We start from the raw sequence: 25,146 nt of genomic DNA on the forward strand, positions 1-25,146 counted from the left end.
AAAATTATCCTGCACTGTAAGAAAAACAAAAAACGATGCTAAATCAGATTTTTTTGTGATAAGATTATAATTCCCTCCCATTTACTGAGCATTAGCTGTCACCCGCCCTGTGTGCGCTGAAAACCATGCTGTCAGTTCATGCATCTATGATGCACAGGGCTTCCACGCTCACTTCCTCTCCCTCAGACGCAGACAAATCAGGGAGAAAACTGAACATGTCATTGCTATGCAAGATGGGATGTCTGGCTGATTCCCTAAGGATTGAAAATGAAATGCAATGTCTTATAAAGGGGATTGTTTATGCATTTGTTGTATTGGGATCTTCCTGTTAAATGTGGTTCGAATATGCTATTTTATTAATCTTATGTTCTTCTAATGGGAGAAAAAAATGACCTGCCTAAGTGCCTCGTTTACATTTTGCTGTGATTGTATATGCCATTTTCACGATTAAAGCGAAAAACGCTGCTCATTGTAGTTCTTTCTCGAAATGTAGTAAATCATTTATTTTTAAAAGAACCTATCTAATCTTTCACATCAATGCATTTTTTTTTACACATCAGGATATGCACTTTAAAGTATACAAAAAAACATATCAGCAAATAAAATTATATACTGCCTAACGTTAAAGCAAGTAATAAATGCCACTCATCTTATCTGCTTTACAAGTCACAAAGAAAAATGCTTATTTAACTGGTGAACTTCAGTTCATTATATACAAATATATAAAAGAACATTATTTGCGAATCTGAGGAACAATTGTTCGAACGACCTGAGAATAGACCATGTTGACTTTGCTTTCTTGCACTTTTTGTGTTTTGTTTTTTTTGGCACAGGAATGCACCCGTTCACACGTAACAACACACACACAGTGACATTGCACAACATCGATCATGAAGATGATGACTTGCATACCACGGCATCACACACCTGTTTGCACGGTTCCTTAAATAGAAGGTGACACTGAAAAGCACAACAGTGACGCAAATTCGAGATTTCCAACAGCTTAGTCAACCTATACCCTGCTTAACAAGGCCTAATTATATTAAGCACAGTGTCGTGGTCAACCGTTTCAGGCATCTATCTGTGTGTATGACAGAAGAGCGAGATGCAACAGACGTGATCATGAACCCACGAGGTATAATCATGGTAATCTTATAGGGCCTGTGCACGACGATGGCTGAAATGAGAGGAAATCCAATGCTTAATTGCCTCTATTTAGGGCGTCAGATGCTTCTAAAAGCATCTTTACATTAAATCCCAACAAGTTAGTGAGTTTGAAAGACATTCTTCTTCTTCTTTTGTTCCCCAAAACATCATGTACATTCAAGAAATACTTCTACTTTATCAAAAACAACTTATTTGACATCATTTACATGAGTCCGATTGAAGGTGAAACATCACGGCCCTGTTGCTCCCTGTGCAGGCGTGCATGCATGTGCACAAACGTCACAAACGCGTCTCCCGTTCCGGGTCGTAATCTGCAGTCCGTGGGCATTGATCCGAGTTACAGCTGTTGTTTTCTTCTTTCCTGAGGGCCTGCAGTTCGCCGGCCGTGGCCCCTGTGCCTCCGTTTGTGAGCGTCATGTGCTCTTGCCTCCGAACGTGCCGTCGTAACACCACCAGACCCAGGATGCACAGCAAGAAGGAAGCGGTCCGTAAACCCAGCGTCAGGCCCAGATATGCTATCCTGAAAATACAGGATAATCAACTGAACATAATTATAAGCCTATATATTACACAGGTCTTAAATTGGAGCAGAATGTCTTTAATTCATAAACTCATGGCATGTTGCATGCATTGCAGAAAATTAAATCATCTCAGTATTTATGCATTCCAATACCAAATATAATTAAATCAAGATGTTAACTTGAGATGCATATAAAATAATGTCTTCAGAAATTGTAACCAATTAAGTGAGTTAATGCTTAATACAAGAACAAATATCTGTCAGTGGAATATGAAAACATCCCTTTGTATTGGGTTGATTTAATTTTTTTTTGTAGTCCAGTTTTGTTCTTTTTTTAATCTAAACCTACTTCACTTTGATTAATTTCTTAAAAGATTTATTATCTTAAAGCTGTGGTAGGTAACTTTTGACGCTCTAGCGGTTAATAAACAGAACTGCTTGCGTCTTGCGGAAGAACATCGTAGCCGGAACTACTTCTCTCTGTTTATGTCTATGAAGAATCACAAAGGTACTGGGTTACTCCGCCGCGGTACCCCCGAAACAATCTAAAATAGTCCGAATATAAACACTTATTATAGGTGCACCCTAGTGATTCTAGTGACAAAGCCAGAGGAGCTTGATTTTTTCACAGATTATCTGTCTCATATTCTACTGTCAGGACATAATGACAGGTTTAACAAATATGTAAAAAATATATTTTTACAAAAGTAACCTACTGCAGCTTTAAATCACTTTGCTTCTCAAGTAATCCTAATGTAAGAATCATTAGACATTTGCAATGAAAACCGATAAAAATACTGAGAAAAAAAAAAATATCACTCTTTTTGCAATGTGATAAGAAGGTACATAACCCCCCCCCATATTCTAGCACATCTATTCAAGCTTCAAGCCACTTCTTGTTTCTTACAGTGAATTAAAAAAGTAATGGAGAGCTGTTGAAAGTTGTATTTTGTGCTCCCTAGACATTTACATTTAGAGAACATATTGACATAATTGCATTCCCTTCCATTTATTCCTTTCATTTTCTTTACTTATTCTTAAAAAGGGGTTATTTTTACTTTGATAAAATCTGCAGAAACACTGATAAACAGAATCTAACGTACGGAAGAATTTCAGTTTGTAACATTGTCCTTGTTACAAATGACTATAGTAATAACAATAAATTATGCATAGCTGCATGCAATAACCCTAAACCAAACCATAATGCTAACCCTACAGTAAGTACTTTAAATACATTTTTATTCTGTACTCAAATGTGCAAATACACTTTAAAAAGGACGTTATAACTGATTTTCATATTACAGCATTACACTATACAAGATGTTTACATGCAAACATCTTTCTGAATTAATCCAACCCGATGAAGGAAATGTTGCAATGCAATTTGCATATTCCTTTATACATGCATTACATGTATTGTGCACAAAGGAGAAAGCTAACATATGTCAAGAGTGTTTTTTTTTTTAATCAAATATTTAGTTAACATGTAAAATGCATGTAAACGTACACATCACGTGCAAAGTATTTCTGAATCCAGTTATGAAAATGATTGAATTCAGGTGTTTACATGTTTAATTTTTCCACTGAATAGATTTTCTCAGGTCTACATCAGAGATTTATTTCAAATCAAGCTCATTTGAATCGATGGAGAGGATTACATGATGGATTTTCAGTCTGATTGAGACATGCATTTTTATTTATTTTGAAAACCTGTATTTTTGCATAAGCTAAAATAAGTGAGTTGTATTTTTTTTTACAGTGCACTGCAAATCTGTAAGTCAAGTGTGGTGAAGAGCAGAGTACCTGTAGGCAGTGGTGTTGTAGATTCGACAGGCTCCTCTCCCTCCACATTTCTTCTGACCCCATTTCAGACAGGTGGTGTCTATGATGGCTCCGAAGTATATAGGAGCTGGGATTCCAGCTGAGGAAGGCAAAAAACACCACACCATCCACTACTGCTTTAAAACTAATCAGCATTACCACTGACTCCAAAATGATTGAGCAGAGACGTCAACCGCAGCAAACACCAGAGCGTCTCTCACCTAGAGTGCGTGTCGTCAGTGTGTGAAAACCCAAAGCTAAAGACTTCAGCTGAGGTCTGATGCACCTGTGGATGAAACCAGAGAAAGAGTCGATTATTTCCTTTTAGAATAATAATAAGAAAACATGTTTGACAGATGTACCGATTACAAGAAATAGGACATACCAGTAGTTTAAGATTTCATGTAGCAAAAATTGTATGTATATATAATTAATTGTTTTTATTTATTTATATAATATTTTTATTGTAATTAATAATAATGATAGATTAAATAATTGCATAAATTGCATATTGACCATTGATTGAATAATTGCATAAAGTGATGTATTGTGAAAAATTAGGCAATGATACTATGCTTATTTACATTTTCATATGTGGCAAAAAAAAAAGTGTATATATATATATATATATATATATATATATATATATATATATATAAAATACTTTTTATGCATTAAATAAAGTGCAATGATTACTGTATTTATGAAAATAAATAGAAAAATAGGGCTGATTTTTGATTTTTCATATGAAGGCATTTGCAAATCATTCATAAAATACTGCAAAAAGTTAGACTACAATACTATGTTATTTCGTATGTTTACATGCCAGCAAGAAAAAAGCAGGTATTATTATATTTTGTTGGAAAAAACAATTTTAATCTTTTTTTAATCTTATTTTTTTTTATAAAATAATATGCATTGATGAATTGTACACAAGACCAGAAAAATTTTTTTTTGTTTTGTTTTGCATATTAACCTAACCTCTTTTATGAAACTACCATAAATTGCTAACACTAGACAACCTCACATCAGCAATATGTGGTTTTCTTGATCCACTGTATTTGAATAAAGAAATGTAAAATACTGTTGGTAATTTATACTATTAAACAAGAAAAAAGCTGCAAAAAATCATTCTAGTTTGTTAAAATAAAATCTTCAACAAAGTGTTGATGAATTGTGCGTAAGAACAGACAATAAATAAAAATACAAATAAATTGCTTTTAATTTCTAACATGTTGAAAAAAAGTGAACAGATCGATTTCTGTAGAATCAAGTCAACAGACAATTTCACAGCAGCAATATGCAGATGACTTCATCCAAACTAATCACGTATTCTCTCAAAAGCTCATTCTCATGAATTTTTATTTCACCAAACAAAGCTGCTGCTAAAGCCCTGGTGCTAAAGCTTTTCCTTTCAAGACACAAGTCTGATTACTGAACGATCAGGAACTTGACACGACAGCTTTGACTAAAACTAAGACGAGGAATAATGAGGGGAAAATCACATTAGTGTCACCAACACATGCTGGAGGTTTTCATCTATTATCTGCTTGAACTGAAAGAGAGAAAAAAACCCACATAAAAACCTTTCTATTATCTGAAATGATAACAATTCAGCATGTAAACGAAACATTCACCTAAACAAGACTTCATATATGCAATATTTATTTCATAAATGGAATGCTACATTTCTCCAAATATGGTGAAGAAACAAACTCGTCTACATCCTGGAGGACCTGAGGGTGAGTGTGTTTCCCTTGCAACTCTCTGGTCCACCAGCAGTTCCTGATCAGTAAATCACGGTCAGATATTCACCTGATGAGCAGCATGTATCCTGGTGTTCCTCCCAGCGAGATGATAAAGGAAGTGATGACAGACAGAGCCAGGAAGTAGGGGAAGACTCGATGGCAGCTGTCTCTGTTGTTGCACTGGCCTGCACTGGCCGTGTGATTCCCAACTGCTACACAGCTGCACTGCTCGAACACCTGAAACACACACACACACAGCACGTCAGACAACAATTAAAGCACATCTCATGCAGCAAAACAACTTTGTCCATTTTGGATTTTTTTTTTTTTGTCTGATGAAGTATAGGTAATAGGGCATTTCATCTAAAAATGTAATTACAATTTTTATTCATGCAGTTCATTCCTTTAAGCAACAAAGAAATAAAGACAAATTCTTTAAGTGGAAATGAGTTACTCATCCTATGGTTTATCAGAAATGACAACATGATGCACAAATCCTATGACTAATGAGTCCCTAAAAAAAAAAAAAAAAATCTAATGAAATACATTTTGATGAAGAGTACTGTTCGAGTTATATATTTACCAATAATATTTATTGTAATTATTTTTTTATTTTCTGCTTTTTCTATTGTGGAGTGCACTGCATTGATGCACTAAACAGGTAAATGTAAAACTGTACAATTGTTCAAAATGCAAAAAAACTATGAAAAATTGGTATTTATAAATTATTGGAATTGTTGATAAAAAAAAAAATAGAAATAGTAAAATTAAAGCAATTTAGATGAAGTGTATTGCTCAAGTTATTTATTGACCAATTTTGTTGTAATATTTTAATTTTAAATTAGGCATATTAATATTAATGCATTATTTTAATATTTTCCTATGAATTTTACATGCAAAAGTAACGTAAAAATGTAAAACTGTTGTAAATGTTAAATGCACAGAAGTGTTATTTTAAATGATATTGTAGTTTTTATATCTAAAATCACACTGAAGTCTAACGTCAACAGAATCATATAACAAATAATAAAATCAAAGGTAGGTTTACACACACACACACACACACACACACACATATATATATATATATATATATATATATATATATATATATATGCAATTAGTCATAAAAAGGTTACAAAAAAGCTCAACAGCATCTGATGAATATACTTTCCACATGCTGAAAAAATAAGAGTCACAATGTGCTCTTTGGTTGACTTCACTCATCAGAAGTCTGAAATTACACCATTTCTTTGTTTAGCAACAGTCTGAAAGGAAGGTACAAAAGACAGTGTGTATAACAAGTGCTTGAGATGAGAAATGGACACACAGGATGGGAGGGAGGGAGGTAACACAGTCTGCAGAATAAAGTCACAGAGTATCGCAGCCGTTTAGATGGAATGGAAGACACAAGTGACGAGGTTTGCGCTCTCAAAGAGAGATGGGGAAGGAACCGTCTCAGAGAAGGTTGGAGAAGGCTTTGAGCTGAAGACAAACAGGTTGTGCACACCCTTCACAGAGTGCTGGGAAAACCCCAGTTCAAGGCAAATGAAACACAACACAATGTGGCTCGCATTCTTTGAAGGGAACAGGACAACAAACACACGCCATTGTTCCAGAATCACGCTCCTGGTTCAGAAGCCACGCTTACCGTGTCCAGTCCAGAGCCGTGGGACGTCCGGCATCCAGCCAGGCAGGGGGAGACGTAGGTGAGGCCGTTCTCACCGCACACGGGGTCCCAGTTTGTTTCGGGACACTGACAGTCTGTGTTGCAGGACGCTAAGAGAGAACTGTCCACTTTGTACAGACTTTCCTCCCTGTTAGTTAGACATAACAAGCATACTGTTACTTATCATGCAGATGAAGCACATCATATAATTCATAATTATGGTGCATTTATGAACAAATCTTTACTACTCTTCAGCATGTTCAAAACTAGGCATAAAAACCAAATTTTTATATGCAATTTTAGTTTTTTCCTCCTTTTTCTATTTTCTCCTTTTTTATTGCAGGGTTATTATAGTTAACTAGAACTGAAATTAAAATCATTACTGAAAATAAAAGCATCTTGTTACTTTAAATAAAAGAAACATTAACTGAATGTTTAAAATAATGTAAAAAAAAACACTTTATAATAAGGTCTCATCAGTGAATGCATTAACATTAATTAACAATGAACAATATAATTTTACAGCATTTATGAACCTTTGTTATTGTTAAGTTAATGAAAATATTCATTTTAGTTCACAGTACATTAACTAAATGATGATATTAACATTAATAAGATTAATAAATGCAGTAGTTTTATTCAGTGTTAGTTCATTTTATCGTGTAAAAGTGTAACCAAAAACTTTTAACTCATTTTATTTCTTATAACTCGACGTACTAAAATAAACTTAAACTGAAAAACAACTACATTATATACTATACAACTATATATACAAAACACAATAAAACTATGAAAACATAACTAAAAAATAACTACAACTATTAATACAAATATTACAATATCTCAATGATACTAACTGTAACAAACAAATCTCCATATTCATCGGGAAGAAGGAGGCGGGAACCGGCGCACAATCAAAAACTCATTTTAATAATCAAAAGTAAATACAAAACTGCGCACCAGCCCCTCACGGAGGACTGGTGCGCATAAATAAAAGCCAAACACATAAACTAACATCCCAGGCCTGGTCCTCTCTCGTCCTTCACGGTCGTCACTCCAGTTTTATATCCTTCCATCTCCTACGTGGGACTCGATACTAGCGGTGGGGCTCAGGTGTAGCTCATCTCCAATCACTACACCTGGCCTCACTCCTCGTTCCCACGCCTCTCGGCCCCGCCCCACTCGCCACACTAACATTGTGCACTTTGATTTGATTCGCATTGCTTGTGCCACTTATTTATTTTTTAAAGATTATCTTTATATAAGCACACATTTACATATATTTTTTCCAGCCTTAATATATTTTGATGAAGTTCACAGGCAAATGTAAAATATACAATTGTTGTAAAAGTAAAAAAAAAATATTCATATAAACAAAAGAGATGCAAAGTGTTTTCCTCTCCTTTATTATCCAAATTATTCTGCGATTCAGTTTATTCATGATGATATAGTTGCATTTTATTATTTGCATTTAGCATAGTTTGCTTGACCTCATTAGGCCGGCTGCATAATCTGCTCAGACTAGCCTTACAACTAAATCATTTTCACTAAGACATTTCTTTCAAACCATTTTCATAAAAATCTAGGATGGGCTAATTTGAATCTGTAAAGTACGACCGATTACCCTTTGGCTAACTGCGAGTTGCTCAGGGGTGCGTTTCTCAAAACCATAGTTGCTAGCTAAGTTAGTTACTTTGTTGGTTGCAATGCAATTTCCCATTGCCAACCAAGTAAGTTGCTAACAGGTTAGCACCCCAGACTAGTGGCTGTGTTTATGCATCTGGCCCAGATTTGAGCAGAAGCACCACTGACCCTAGTCCAAACTGAAAGTCTCATCATACCCAGTGTATGACCTGGTGATGCCGGCCACGCTGGCATTCTCACATCCCATGGCGAAGAAGAAAAGCGACAGGAAGTAGCCCAGGAGAGACGTTCCCAGCGCAAACTTGGCTGCTCCCATGATGCTCAGCTTGAACTTCTTCATGATCACTCCCCCGGAGAACATTCCCAAAGCTACGGCTGGGATGTTGATCGCTCCTGAAAAAACAGACGGCATCAGGAAAACCTGGATCAAAGGAGCAGTGTCACAGGTTTGAAACAAAGTTACAGAGTAGGCCTATTTGTTTTCCCTCCGTCTGATTTTCAAACGCTAATGCCGTTTCCCAAAATGCACCAAAGTCTCCGGTGTCTGCATACGTTGTGTGTTGATATTATTTTTGGATTTCGTTCTCTTTCATAAAGTGTAACGGGCCATTTCACACTGTGATTTAACCGAGCTATAAAAACCTTTAGATTTGATATCAGAACAATTGATTAATATTTAATGCACATGAATAAAATCCAATCAAAACATCAAGCTGTAAGGTCACAGCTGCACCGTGAACTGTAACATATTTGTGCGATTAGAGGAAGACGTCGTACCCATTAAGAAGTTGGCTTTGGACGCTGACTGTCCGTAATGTTGCTCGATGTATTTCGGCTTGTACGTCACCATACCGATCAAAGAGTTGAACTGGATGATGGTGATGCAGAGATACAAGAAGTAGACTGGGTTCCCCAAAAGGGATCTGAGCGTTGGCAAAAAGTCTGGAAAACATGGATACAAAATGTTTGGGAATGATGCAAATAGCTGAATTTTATTTGTCAATCCACCGCATAAATGCACCACAGCTAATACGAATGAATGCGTTTGATACAAGATGATTGACAAACCTTTCTAAGAACTAACTTCACTTGAGTTTATTGGATGCATAGCATTCAAGTATTTAAGCTTTAGTGATGTATAGATATGGCGGAAATAATATTAGTCTGGTTTTCTAAATGACACATTTTTCTTCATTTACAAAAATGTATCTATTTTTTTGCTATTTTTATTCATGCAAGGTTCTGCAAGCAAAAGTTTTGACTGAAAAGGATGCCAATGCTTTCTTTAACCCTGTAAAGCCTGACATATGGAATAATAGACAGAAAAAAAAAATTGGTTAAACTGTTTATTAAACCTTTAGACAAAAAAAACAAAAAAAACAAGGGCCAAATTAAATAAATTTAATTAAAAAAAAAGCGTTTTTGTTGAGTATCATATTAGATCCATTAGGCTTTTATGGCTCATATAGTCTGACATAGCGAGAATATGGAGGAAAAAAAAGAAATGCTTCTATTCAGAGACCCAAACTAAACAAAAATATGAAATTTGGTGCAGATGCTGATATTATTATGGACAAAAAGTATGAAATTCTGATGCATGTAATGTAAATCAATGAGATCTTTTATAACAGCATTTAGCAAATAATTACATAGCATGCAATACATATCAGTCATCACTCTGTATCTCCAATCTGTCGTCTTATTAAGATGACGCTTAAATGATCCAAACATATAATGCAATGAAACTCTCGGATGATTGAGAGATGAACAAATAAACGTTCCTCAAAGATGTGAGATGTTTTGGAGGCTTGGGAAGACCTACAGTGAAAGTAAAGCGTTTAGAAATGTGTCTATCGACTACGATACAGATATTTTATGTCGCCTAGACCAGTGCAGATATCTGATATTTCTGTGAATTCTAGCTGATTTACCTTTGGCCATTTCTAGGAAGTTGGCTGGCTGGTCTGCGTGGTACTTGTGCTCCAGCAGGGGCGAGTCTTTGATGAATTGGGTCCGCTCTGGAGAATATTTGGCAAGCCGTTTCTCTGGCAGGGGCAAAGACTTGGGCAAGAACCAAAACGGCGCCGCTGAGAGCAGGGTGATGAATCCTGCAATAAGGTATCCCAGCCACCATGCGCCCACCCAGCGTGCATCTCCCGGGGTGATGCTAATGCTCTCTGTGAGAAGACAGTCACACACACACACACATATGTCAACAGAGAGAACACAGACGCTATGAGTCTCACTGCAGCTCATCACATGTTCAGAATATTTGGGGCATGCAGACAGCCGAGGCAGACACAGACTGTGATCCACAGACAGTCTCAGATGATAGATCTGTAGATCAAAACCTTCGTAGCATTTCATGTAAACATGTAATGGAGCAACCAAACACATTTTTTTTGCCACATTAAATTCCGAAACACGAAACGAGATATTGAGCAGAATGTTCAAACTGCTCTTTTCCATACAAAAAGATGGTGATTCGTACTGTCAAGATTGAAAAAGCAGCATCAAAGTGATCTTTATGACTGCTGCACTGTACATTTCAAGTCTTTTCCAAGTCACTCTGTAACGTGTTAAAAATGTCATGAGCCTCAAACCTAGATTTCTAATTCAATCCAAGTGTGAATTAGTCTTTTGGAGCTTGGAAGAAAAAATGCATTTACATATTTGTTGTATTTAAAAAACAAACAAACAAACAAACAAAAACCTGTCAGACTTTTGTGTTTGACAGAAGAGAAAAAAAACTATATATACAAAAAAAAAGAAAACTGTCACATTTGATTAATTTAATACATTCAAGGTATTACAGTTTCTATAAAAATATATAAAAACATTGATAATAATCAGAAATGTTTCTTGAGCAGCAGATCAGCATATTAATCTGATTTCTGAAGATCATGTGACACTGACGACTGGAGGAATGATGCTGAAAATACAGCTTTCATCACAGGAATAAATTACATTTGAAAGTATATTCAAAAAATAAATAGCTATTTTAATTTGTAATAATATTTCACATTTTTACTGTATTTTTTTATCAAATAAATGCAGCCTTTCTGAGCATGAGAAACTTAAAACTCCTTATTATTATGAAGTCTTTAGTATTGCATCATGTATAAGTGTATAAATCTATACAGAAACAATACTCCAGAAAGGATTTATGTATAGATGTTGTCTGTGTGGTTTTATTGTCCACTAAATAAAATGAATGCCAAAACATGTGATATAGTTTTTATTGGCTGAATATTTACTATACAATATCTTACAGCTTAACTTTACTGCCAAATGTCTTGACTTCAGGGTGTAACGCTATATTCTCCATGAAGAAATGGCCTGTGTCTATGACACGCATTATTTCACATACATAAACATTGCCAAAGCCAAAAAAAATTCTGGAAGGAATTAGCTTTGCACAACATGATGGACTGATCACTGATTTCTGTTAATGTCATGCAGTTTAAGGATATTGCATGTTTCATCTCATGCCCCGTTTAACCTCCCAGTCTCATTTCACAGGCAAAATAACTGCTGGATAAATCGCAGCGTAACATGTATGACCCTTTACATCGTCCCTAATCAAATAAAGAGTGCATTCGGACGCCAGAATCACACTCAGATCCAACATAAACAGCCTCTGTGGCTTTCAAACAAGAAACAACAAAGTCTCCTATTTCCTCCTGCTTTTGTTTGAAACACTAACAAAATAAGACTAATATGAATAAACTGGATTTCCTCCAGATGTGAGGAGCAAATCCTCGATTTTGTGAGTTCTTGATTCACTAGATGAGGGAAAAACTAATGAAAACATACAGAACAGACTTGACTTGTACATTTCCAGAGACATATGGCATACAGATGCAACTGAAATCAGTGACTCCTTTAGGAAAGAGTGAATCATACAACAGCACGGTTTCACTCACCCATGTTGACAAATCCAATGTCCACGTATATCTTGGCACAGACGGACCCCAGCAGGTAGCCGAACACCGGACCGATGACTGATATCGTCTGGACGCATCCTAATGCAGACGGCAAGAATTGATTAGTTCGGGCTGTTCACCAAGAAAGAGTGCTCTCTAGGAAAAACAATTAATACCAGGAAACCGTCAAAGGGAAAAACTGTCTGGGACTTTCATTGAATTTGTGGCAACCGATGAAGCAGCATATGCATGTGTCCTATTCTCTCTAATCATAAATGCATGAACAAACTTGTAGATGTACCGATGTAGAAGGCTGCGTTCTCCTCCAGAGCGTAATCATCGATGTAGGAGATTCCCAAAGGTTGCACTGGGGTCTCACCGATTCCTCGCAAGATATTCCCAAGGAAAACATAGATCCACATGGATAACACGGACTCGTGTTCGCAACCTGAGAAAGAGGGAAGAGAGGGTGAGAAGGTCTGCAAATGAAAGGCATTTCGAGAAATCAACACTTGACAAATATAGTGAATAGGCATGCATCTAAGAAAAGGCCTAATATTAGTTAATTTGATGATGCTGAATTAAAAATTGTCGATAAAACTTTTTTTTGCAAAATAAGATTAAATATCTTTTCTAACTGCACAAGTATGTATCAGCTTAAGTGCACATGTCAAATGTCAAAAGTTTCGAGTGGAGTGAAAAAATATGTTCAAATACTTCATTTAATGTCAACAAACTTTACAAACTAAGCTTTTTTCACAAAATCTGTCATTTTTCTTCACTATTTGGATGTAAACTGGCTCAGATGAAGACTGGGATCATGTCTTTGTCACAGTTTTTCAGGTAATTAAAGGATAATTCAAGACTTCCTCATCTTTCAAATGGCTGTAAAAAGAACAATACAACAAACCGCATAGATTTTGTGAGAGAAAGTGTGTCATGCTTGAGCGGTTTGGGAATCAGCATACACACTTAGTCAGAAATAAGTAGTGGATTTCATTCAGCAAATATGATGCCCTAGAAAGACTATATTAAACCAGGCTTTAAAACTAGTTTAAACTCTAACACAAGCCGTAGGTGGATCTGTACCTGAGCTCGGCGCTGAAGAAGCGCTGGGACCCACGGCCGGGACGCTTGACCTCACTGGACATGGAGAGAGGTTACTGGTGGAGTTCACTGATGACCGAATCGATGTTTCAAACTTGTAGCTGCGTAGAAATCAACAACAAGTCAGCAGAAGAAATCAGAAATCATGTCACATGACAGCAAAAGTTACACAGATTGATGAAACAAACAAACATATTTGGATCAGAATAGTTTTTTTTTTTTTGTCAACAATAAGGTAGACGCGAAAGATGCATCATAAAAAAAGTAAAAAAAAAAATAAAATTAAATTAAAAAGTATGTTCAATTATTTTTATTTTGTCAACAATAAGGACAGAAAAAACATAATATTGACAATTAACTAATAAAACAATGAAATATGTTACAGTACTGTCAACAATAATGAAAAGCTAAAAATATCATAATGATAGTTAATAATAATTTATATATATATAGTTTTTTTATTTTGTCAACAATGAGAACAGAAAATATTTATCAAAATGATAATTATAATTAAAAAAATAGCTTTTATTTTGTCAATAATACAGATGAACAAGATATATGATATAATGATAATTAAATAAAATTAGTTAAAAATATGTTTTATTTTGCCAGTAATTAAATAGAAATAATGCGTCTTAATGATAATTCAATAAATAAAAAAGTTAAACATAAATATAAAATCAATAAAATAATAATAATTAAAGTAATACTGTTAACAAGCATATAAGAAAAAATAATCTAGTATTTTGAGACAAAGCCGTACATTTATAAACTAAACTAATTTGTATAGATGATTCATCTGTATATTACAACTTATATCTGCACAGACAGTGAATAAAATGCACAGGTGAACCTCAAATCAATCACACTCTAGTCAGACGGAGCAGTTCACATCGTCAACATGCTGTTGCTGTAAAAATGGGATGCAATACAGAATGCATCATTTCTATAAATAAAGTGCTTCAAAAACATGGCCTAGATAGGAACATTAACATTAAAATTCAGCATGTCAATCCATCACGGATATTTCACTCGAGTCACTTTAAATATACCCAAGCTGTGGTGCCTTTGAAGAGCCGCATGTAAAACTGAAAACCTGGCACACTTTCAAGGTTGAGATTGCAAGTCGATGTACAAGGATGAAGTCGAATTTGAATGAGCAGAGTGAGGTCATGCAAAACTCTGTTTGTTCTGTATATAAACTAAAAATGTTTCCTTGATACAGCAGCTTTACGATGGCAAAAAACACATCTGATAAAGACAGGGAACAAACACATACTAAATAAAACTCCATGGCGTTTGTGGGCAGGGGAATACACTGGATTGATGTGACCCTTTAAAACAGCTCACCATCCTCACATCACACACATTTTCAACTTGGCTTACCGTCCGATTATAAAATGCGGCAAGGCAATTAAAAAAGTCCCAAGTGACATCAACAGGCAGCCGATGGCGATGATCTTCGGACGGTGAAGTTTGGCACCAAAGTAACTCACGAAGGCGATCACTAACAAGTTACCTAGAAGCAGAGAATCAGACAAACATTTGTGATGTGGAAATTGTGAATGAGATTGAGATGTGCTGAAAGTGTACTTCCCCTTAGTCCATCCAAGATGTAAATGATTTTGTTTCTTTATCAAAACCGATTAAGATGAATCTAGCATTCCATCACTTGCTCAGCAGTTGATGCTCTGCAAGTGAATGGGTGCCGTCAGAATGAGAGTCCAAACAGCTCTCACAATAATCCACAAGCAATTCACACCACTCCAGTCCATCAATTAATGTCTTGTGAAGACAAAAGAAACCAATCCATCAAGATGTTTTTTATAGCGTCAAACTACTGCTTCCTCCATGATATTGCTTTTTGCAGTGAAAAACGAATCTGCTCTGAAACAGGAGAGAAATCTGCACAAATCAAGCACCATTTACAATGTTTTTTTGAACACACAGCTTTTCTCTTCTCAAGATTTTAACTGACTGACTGGAGTGGTGTGGATTACTTTTTGATTATTGTGATGTTTTTATCAGCTGTTTGGACTCTCATTCTGACGGTACCCATTCACTGCAGAGACCCATTGGTGAGCAACTGATGCAATGCTTCATTTCTCAACATCTGCTGAAGAAACAAACTCATCTAGTGAATCATCAAATGAATTCTCAGCAAATCTTCTTTTTTTTTGCATGAACTATTCCTTTAAAGTAAACAATTGTAAAATAAAATGATAACCCATGAGTGCACGTATGTGCTCCACAAACTCTCTGAACATGATGCTTCACAACTGATTTCTTCATGATTGACCTCTTTGTCTGCGAGGAGCATTTATTGGCAGATTTATTTGGTTTCTGAGCTTCACAGCTCCATGAACGGAGGTCTTTGTGAGGACGATTATAGCACAGCTCTGAACCCGGTGTGGCGGTCAGGAAATTTCATGGCCTTAATGGGAACAGGAATTCTCAGACGTTTACACCACTACTCAGTTTGAAAGGAGGTCAGCTTAAGCAAAAAGAAACAACTCACCCAAACATTTATAAAACACAACAATACATTTTATTTATAATGCGCCTTTCACGTGCTCAAAGCGCTACAACGTACGTACAAAATAGTCAAACAATCAAACAAACATTGCAGTAAAAAAAATAAGTATAAAAAAAACAAGATTTATAAATTAAAAGCTTGAGTAAAAAGAGAAGTCTCTTAAAACAATCCACAGAAGCAATGCATTGTGCGTGCAATGTTTCTCAGATGGAAAAAAAGCTACCTTCGTTATGTTATTAAAATGAGAATTAAAAGTTAGCTGGTCATCACAAATAACCCTGAAATTACGAGCCTGGCCAGAAGGGGACAACTGGGTGTTGTCTACTGAGATTCTAAAATCCGTACATTTACTGACATTCAAAGGGGTGCCAATCAATAAGACTTCAGTTTTGGAGCAGTTTAGTTTAAGAAAGTTGCGTTTCATCCACCCTTTAATTTCCATCAAACAGTCAGACAGGTTTGAAGAGGAAAAATTAAGACCAGACTGAGAGCTGATATAAATTTAGGTGTCGTCTGCATAGCAGTGATAGCTCAGACCATATTTCTGAAAATTTAAATACTAAATAAAGTAGGTCCCAAGACTCACCCCTGAGGGACACCCTGACACAGAGAAACAGTCTGAGATCTGTTTGAACCCAGGTATACAAATTGTGAACGACCTGAGAGGTAAGATTTAATAACACACAGCAGCCTTTGTTCGGCAGGTTTTCTGGGCACTTGTTGATAACAGCAAGACAGTGATGCTAACTCTGACACATGATCTCTGCGAGGCTGCACGCCGTTTCCCATTGCCATAACAACACTCCTATGGAAACACTGGTTGCTAGGGCCACGTGAGCAACGGCTGCAGAAGTGTGAGCAGGGTTTAGCCTCGCTTTCATTACTCTAGACTATGATTTTACATGCACAAAGATAAATAAAGAGCTGAGTCACTTTTGAAGCTCATCGGAAATAAAACTTTGATTATAAACATTTAAATGGTGTTTCTGTGGCATACTTTTTTTATTTTAGTACTGGCATCCATGCACACCTGCAAAGGTCGAAAAATTAACTGATTAAGATTTTGGGATAAGCATTATAAATTAATAATATAATATGTTAATAATAATAATAGTTAACACAACTATGATTATGTAATATGATTAAATAATACATTAATATAAATTTTTTATTTTGTAAATATTATATTTATTTTTATATAAATATTTGTACTTTTATTCAAGAAGGCATTAAATACATTCATATTGAGATTTTATTTTGTATATTTTACATTTATTTTCTAAATATTGAATATGTTGAATAGATTAATATTTATTTTTTAAATATTATATTTTTATTTATTTTCTAAATATAATAAATATATCAATTTTAATATCTTATTTTTGTAAATACTATATTTACATTATATTACTATGACATTTTATTCCTCCAGAATGCATTAAACAGATTAATATTTTAATTTATGTATTTAATATTTATTTACCAAATATTATATTTATATTTATTATATAAATATTTGTACTTTTTTCAGCAAGGATGCATTAAATGAATCAAAGTAACAGTAAAGACATTTATAATTTATAAAGATTTCCAATTCAAATAAATGCGGTTCCTTTGAACTTTTTATTCATCAAAGAATGCAAACAAATGATGCAAACAAGTTTCATGGTAATAACATATTTTCTTTGGGACACTGCTATTTAGAAAAGTAAAGCATTTTAATGTTATGTAATGATTTATACATGTGGAAACTAAAAAATGCAATTTGCATTTGTGAAGATGAGAGCTCTTCACACTGTCGGATTTGTTGGATGACTGCACTGCAGATGTGGATGAGTGTGAATTGCAGCACACGCGATGCATCTCAGTATTATTTTTCACCGGTGCATGGAGCGTCGCAGATGCTGAGAAAGGCTTGACAAGAACCTTGGCAGCTGGTTGGGAGACATGACGGGATCGAAACCTAGCAAAAGGTCTGCTGACGCATGAAGATCCGGTTCTTACCTATTTCAAAGCTGCCATCAATGACACCTATTAAGTAACTGGGGATGTCGAAGCGTCTTTCCAGCTGAGTTATTGTGCTTTTCATATAGCTCCCAGATAATGCCTTGGCGAAGTAGGCAAAGGACAAGGCCACAAGGAACATCTGTAATGAGACACAGAAAGAGAGAGGTTTTATTCACCAGCGCTTCGTCAGATGCTGCATGCACATCTCGCTCTCCCTCATTAACCTATTTTTGGACATGGAAGCAACTCTTCATTAATATGCATTTAAAATTGTAGGGAACCAGAGTAGAGATGGAGAGACGGAGGTGGGTGCATTTCTCAAACTGCATTGCATTATGGGTACTGGCGACAAAAAGCGGATTAGGAGATCTTATGTCATGCTCTTGAGCGATGCTACTGCACTCAACCACAGTGACGTAAACCTCAACATGAGCAAAACAAAGGCAAAATGAGTCGCTGCTTTTGATGATGAAACACTGACACATTTATCATCTGTTGTTGGGGTTTCTGGGTCAAAATCATCAGCATTCGCTGAGGTTTTACCTCGGCACAGTGGTGCATCTTCACTCTTGTGGGGTCTTGCGCACATGTGCACACTCGCTGCATCCAAATTAATAATCAACAGAAAGGTGGACAACAGAAGGGTGAAGAAGCGAAGAGAGAAGAGGCAAAAAAAAGACGAAGCCAGAAGAAACGAGACGAAAAGCCTTTGATGATCAAATCATCAGCTTTACACTCCTCTTTCAACCCACACTTTAATTTTTCATGTACAAAGAAGGAAAAAAGAGCTGAATCACTTTTTGAAGCTCATTGGCATAAAACTTTTGATTAAAACTATCTTTTAAAAAAATGTTTATTAAATTAAATTGACATTTCTTGCATCCCTGAACTTTATAAAATGATCATTATAATGTCAATAAATATTTTTTATAGTAGATAATATATATATATATATATATATATATATATATATATATATATATATATTCATTCTACTATAAAAATACTAAAATAAAATTTTTAGTTATCTAATATTATAATGATAATATTATAATGCAAATTTTAAAAGGTATGGGATGCTATCTATCTATCTATCTATCTATCTATCTCTCTCTCTCTCTCTCTCTCTCTCTCTCTCTCTCTCTCTCTCTATATATATATATATATATATATATATATAAATATATAGACATACATACAAACATATATATATAATAAATAGACATTTTTAATAATATTCCACAATTTTACTGTATTTTTACTCAAATCAAAAAAAAAAAAAGATATAAAGATATATATAAAAGAGATATATATATATATACATATATATATATATATATATATATATATAGAACATTTTAATAATATTCCACAATTTTACTGTATTTTTAATCAAATAAAATGCAGTCTTAGTGAGCATCATAATGTTTCCAACATTTTGACAAGAAGGTAGATAGGTAACATGAGAACAGACCCCTCAACCAAAAGTTGAAAACACTGTGGGATCTGTGCACATACACACGCATCTCTCACTGACTTCAAATCATCATAGATTTATTGTCCTTCATCACAACTTAGATCACATTACACATGTGCGCAGAAATATGACCGGCAGCCAACAGCAACACATGCTGGCCATGGCCTCTGGGCTAATTTTCGGCTTTAACAACAGTCCAGAGATTTCCTCACTCAAGAGCACATAGGTCCCTTCACGCACTTATGGATTTCCCAAGCATGTCATGCACTGATGTCTGCAGGTTACGCTCCATAGCTCTGGAACAGTGCAGAACCGAATGCCTTCGTACTTTGACGATAACATTATAGAAAAACTTTGTACTTTAGCATTTCCTCACTTTTGGTCCATTGACATTTTCCATGATGTAACAGATTGTCATTAAACTTAAATTTATATTATTTTAGCTTTTTGCCAAGGCGTCATTTCTTATTTTCATTTAAATAAAGTTTAAATAATTATAAAATAACTAAAACTAAATAAACTTAAACTAAACACCAGAAATTATAGACAGTAGATAAATAAATACTTAAAAATTAAAAATAAATTACTAAAAATAAAAATACAATTAAACACCTACACCTATATAAAATTAATAAATAAATAAAATGAAATTTATATTCTCTCATTTATATTAAATTTACTGCAATAACTAAATAAACAAAAAAAATGTTTTAACTACATAGGCATTTAAAAATAAGAGATAAAAATAATACAAGAAAATGACTAAAACTTTAACGAAAATTCTAATTAAAATATAGCAATAAAATCTCATTCAAAATAATGAGAAAGATATAATATTAGATCAATGGCACTATTTTTTTTTTTTACAACTTTTTTATTTAAAGCCATTGAAATATTTTACATAGAAAAAAGGCAATTCAATGTATATTTTTAACAGATTAAACTCATTTGCATGACTTTTTCTTATCAGTATATTTTGATATTTCTATTTTTTAACTGACTGTGACGACTTCCAGATACAGATAAAACTTTTTAGTCCAAGCAATACCATAATTCACAAATATTTGGGATCATATATATAGGGATCATAAATGAACCAAAACTAAATGAACTAAACCCCGAAAGTTTTTTTTTACTGGATGTAATAATTTCTTATGTTTGTGTTATTGGAAGCAAAGCTTGTAGAGCTAGAACACCACTAATCAGCTTTACCTTAAGAGTCTGTATGAGTGCAATTACAATACCTTCATTCATCAGATTAGCCTGTGCTCCTGAAGCATGCAGATCATTTCTAAGATCAGACCTCGAGCTAACGCCAAGAATTTGGAAATCAGAATAGGCCTCCGTCAAGGTTTATCAGAGGATTATAATCAGGACACATCTTAGGTGAAATTTACTGCACCTTTGCATGGACTCTTTCATAGAAATGGCCTTTTCATTGTGCTTGCGTCTTTCGTTAGCTGTGCAAAATAATCTCATTTTAAGCAGCTTTTACACTGTTGTCTTATGCAAATTTAATCCCAAACAAAAACAAGCTCTAAATTCAGATCTCATCTCAATGTGCAGAAAAAAAAAATAGTTACTAATTAAGCGCTGAATGTTTATTAGTCCATCATATGGTTTGTCTGAGAACTCAACAAGAGCTCTTTCTGGATGCAGAAACACGTTTAAACCCAGAGGGTCGAAGGCTTGATACCCGAAACATGTCAGCTGATAACGTCTTCAGCTATTGCTGCCATGATCCTTAAAAAGGAATTTAACCCCTCGATGGCCGAGAGAAAAACAGTCAGAATGCACTTTTGGATTTCTGCCATGTACAATCTCGTCATATCTCTTTGCTGTAGTTTGATGCATGTTTTTTTTTTTTTTAGAATTCATGTGCAATTATCAGCACAACCAACATGTCAGAATAACAAGAACAAGTCCAGCAATCATCACCCTCGAAACAAAAATGGCAGTGAATGAGTGCATGCAATGAATACAACAATGCACTTCCACTTGCTATCAACTAGCATTAGCAAACAGCAAATCATGGTTTAGTGGTGTTTTAATAAAGCAGGCTAATTAATGTCTTCAGGATCATGAGAAAATCACAGCTATAGATGAGTTTGATCTTGGTTGCAGAATTATTCACAATAAAGACGGTGTATTATTAAAGTTAACAAGGTTGATCTGGAAATAATTTTGACTGCTTCTCTCGGGCCGGTCTCAATACCAGGGCAGAAAACTGATTTTGATGTTTTTGAATGTAAAAACCACACGGACGTCATAAGTGGATCTCAGACAACAGTATAATATAATGAAAAAGCCAGTTCATTACCACTTTAATTTAGGTACTGGGGCTTTTGAAAGGTAGTATGTAAATATGTATTCTCTGATATACACTCACTGGCCACTTTATTAGGTACACCTTGCTAGTAGCGGGTTTGACCCCCTTTTGCCTTCAGAACTGCCTTAATTCTTCGTGGCATTGATTCAGCAAGGTGTTGGAAACATTCCTCAGAGATTAAGGTCTATATTGAGATGATAACATCACGCAGTTGCTGCAGATTTGTCGGCTGCACATCCATGATGTGAATCTCCCGTTCCTCCACATCCCAAAGCTGCTCTACTGGATTCAGATCTGGTGACTGTGGAAGGCGTTTGAGTAAAGTGAACTCAATGTCATGTTCAAGAAACCAGTCTGAGATGATTTGTGACATGTGCATTATCCTGCTGGAAGTAGCCATCTGAAGATGTGTTCACTGTAGTTATAAAGGGTTGGACATGGTCAGCAACAATACTCAGGAAGACTGTGGCATTTAAACGATGCTCATTTGGGCCCAGAGTGTGCCAAGAAAACATCCCCCACACCATTACACCACCACCAGCAGGATGAACCATTGAGACAAGACACGATGAATCAATGCTTTCATGTTCTTTTCCATGTTCAGACCAGGCAACAGTTTTCCAATCTTCTATTGTCCAGCTTTGTTGAGTCTGTGTGAATTGTTGCCTCTGTTTCCTGTTCTTATCTGACAGCAGCGGCACCCGGTGTGGTCTTCTGCTGCTTCAGGGTTCAACATGTTGTGCGTTCAGAGATGGTATTCTGCATACCTTGGTTATCTGAGTTACTGTAGCCTTTCTATCATCTCGAACCAGTCTGACAATTCTCCTCTGACCTCTGACATCAACAAGGCATTTCCATCCACACAACTGACCACTCACTTGATATCTTCTCTTTTTTGGACCATTCTCTGTAAACCCTAGAGATGGTTGTGCGTGAAAATCCCAGTAGATCAGCAGCTTTTGAAATACTCAGACCAGCCCGTCTTGCACCAACAACCATACCACATTAAACGTCACTTAAATCCTCTTCTTCCCCATTCTGATGCTCGGTTAGAACTAAGTCGTCTAGATGCCTAAATGCATTGAGTTGCTTCCATGTGATTGGCTACTGAACAGGTGTACCCTATAGAGTGGCCGTTGAGTATATATATATATATATATACATACACACTGTGTTTTAAAATAGAGCTCATGACTGCATGTCTTATAGAGACACTGAATGGATCTTCTGTGGCCGTGCTCATGTGTTTATGACAGAGGGACTGTGGTTCATGAATCTCTCATTATTTACATTGTTAGCCACAATCATCTCATCAGAAGCACTGGCCGGGGGCATACATTTCCTCTAACAGTTGGGGGGAGCACTAAACATAACATTTCTCAAGAGCAATTTTTGAAGGGGACACAAATAATACAGCTAAAATTGTACTTGTAAGGACAAGTATACACATCCTTTCTACTATTAGTGTTGCAGGGAGACCGTGCTAAATTAAAGAACCTTTAAATAGAATTAAAGCTGTTGTGGTCACATGATGCAGGGTTGCCGGGTTTTCCAAACAAAACTTGCCCGATAGCTACTCAAAACTACCCCAAAACTAGCCCGATCTTGTAAAAAAAAAAAACTCTGCAATTGAGGTGATGTAAAAGAGGAAAGCAGGCATTCGGACCAAAGACTGTGAGACAAGTGAGGGGGAGACTCAAAATGTTTCTAAACCTAAAACACATTTTTGCCCTGTTTGCACTGTTTTAGTACTTACAAAGTTATATAAAGTATAAAACATTGTTATTAACAGTTGTGATTAAATTCATTGTTATTCCCCCGCCTATGTCACTGGCTCAAAACCCCCACTGTTCCCAGTGCTCAGCTCTTCAGAAGAAGACTCCACCACAAACTGAGGATAAATCTTGTTTGGACCCAATGATGTTACAGCGCCAGAGGCCTATAAAGCCTGTTACATGGAAAGCAATGGACCTGCAAGCTCGCAGACATACCAGCGCTTCTCCTTCAGGCATCAACACAACATGACAATTGAGAATAAAGCTCCTATAGGTGTTAAAGTCAGAAGATTTACCTTGAGGCTTGAGCAACAGGGCCGAGCCGAGCTGGGGCCGTTCTCCGGTGACCGTATCTCCTTATTCGGCGGGTCCATTTTCGTTCTCTTTGGTCAATGTCTCTCTAATGCAGCTTCTTGGTATTTATGCATGCACCCCTGAAAGAGAGACAGCTCGCATATGTGTGTGATCCTGCCATAAAAACTGCTTTTAGCAAGATTATGTTGTTCTTGTCACAGGTTTAAATAGAATTTGAGGAAGCCACACAAATTTGGCACACGGTGCTAAACAAAAGTTCTGCATTGTGTTCATGCAATGCAATTCTCGTTCTTATAGACTGATTGAAGTGACAACTCTAAGAATAGCAGCAGAAAGACCAGCTCCCAGGAGAAACGTGCAACGTTCTGCGGAGCGCATTTTCTCCAATAATATCCTGATATGAGTTTCAAAGCAAAAAGCAGGTTTGAATTGAGGAAATCTTTGGAAAATATTACAATGTTGTTGGATTTAGAATAATTGATATGATGAAATCTAATTAAGTATATTGTGCAAACTTTTCTTTGCAAGCATGTAAACAAATGCATGCTTTATATACTGTACACTCATCTAATCTAACACCACAGGCTTACATTTTGTACTTATGTACCTTATACGTCGCTTCGGGAATCTTAATCTCAACAACCACTTTGAGATTAAGGCCCGTTCACACCAAGCACGATAACTATAAAGATAACGATATAGTTCTAAAAATCGTTCTCAATATTAAAGAATAGCAGAGTCCACACTACAACTATAACGATAAAGGCATAGAGAAACGATATCGTTGGAATCATTTTCCAGAACGATTTTTTTTTTTCAGCTGATGAACGATATAAACATTGACATCCAATCAGAATCCATCCTGCTATAATGAGCTCGAGGATTTAAAACGGCAGACGCACGTGCGCTCAGAATAAACAGACGATATCGTTCGCTGGTGTGGACGCTAATATCGTTATCTTTATAGTTATCTTTATAGTTATCTTTATAGTTATCGTTCTTGGTGGTTTAAAGAGCAATTTCAAACGAAACCAATGAACTTGTGTATCACTGAGATTCTTTTATAATTAAAAAAATATATATTATGAATTGGTTTATATTTTTA

General features: G+C 35.5%; 1 pseudogene; it reads right to left on the minus strand.

The window, feature by feature from the left end:
* Nucleotides 1-181: 181 nt before the first annotated feature.
* Nucleotides 182-24,146, minus strand: LOC113048658 (solute carrier organic anion transporter family member 1C1-like; annotated as a pseudogene).
* Between the last annotated feature and the right edge of the window lie 1,000 nt (nt 24,147-25,146).

Source organism: Carassius auratus, chromosome 29 (genome assembly GCF_003368295.1).
Source record: "Carassius auratus strain Wakin chromosome 29, ASM336829v1, whole genome shotgun sequence".
NCBI lineage: Eukaryota > Metazoa > Chordata > Actinopteri > Cypriniformes > Cyprinidae > Carassius > Carassius auratus.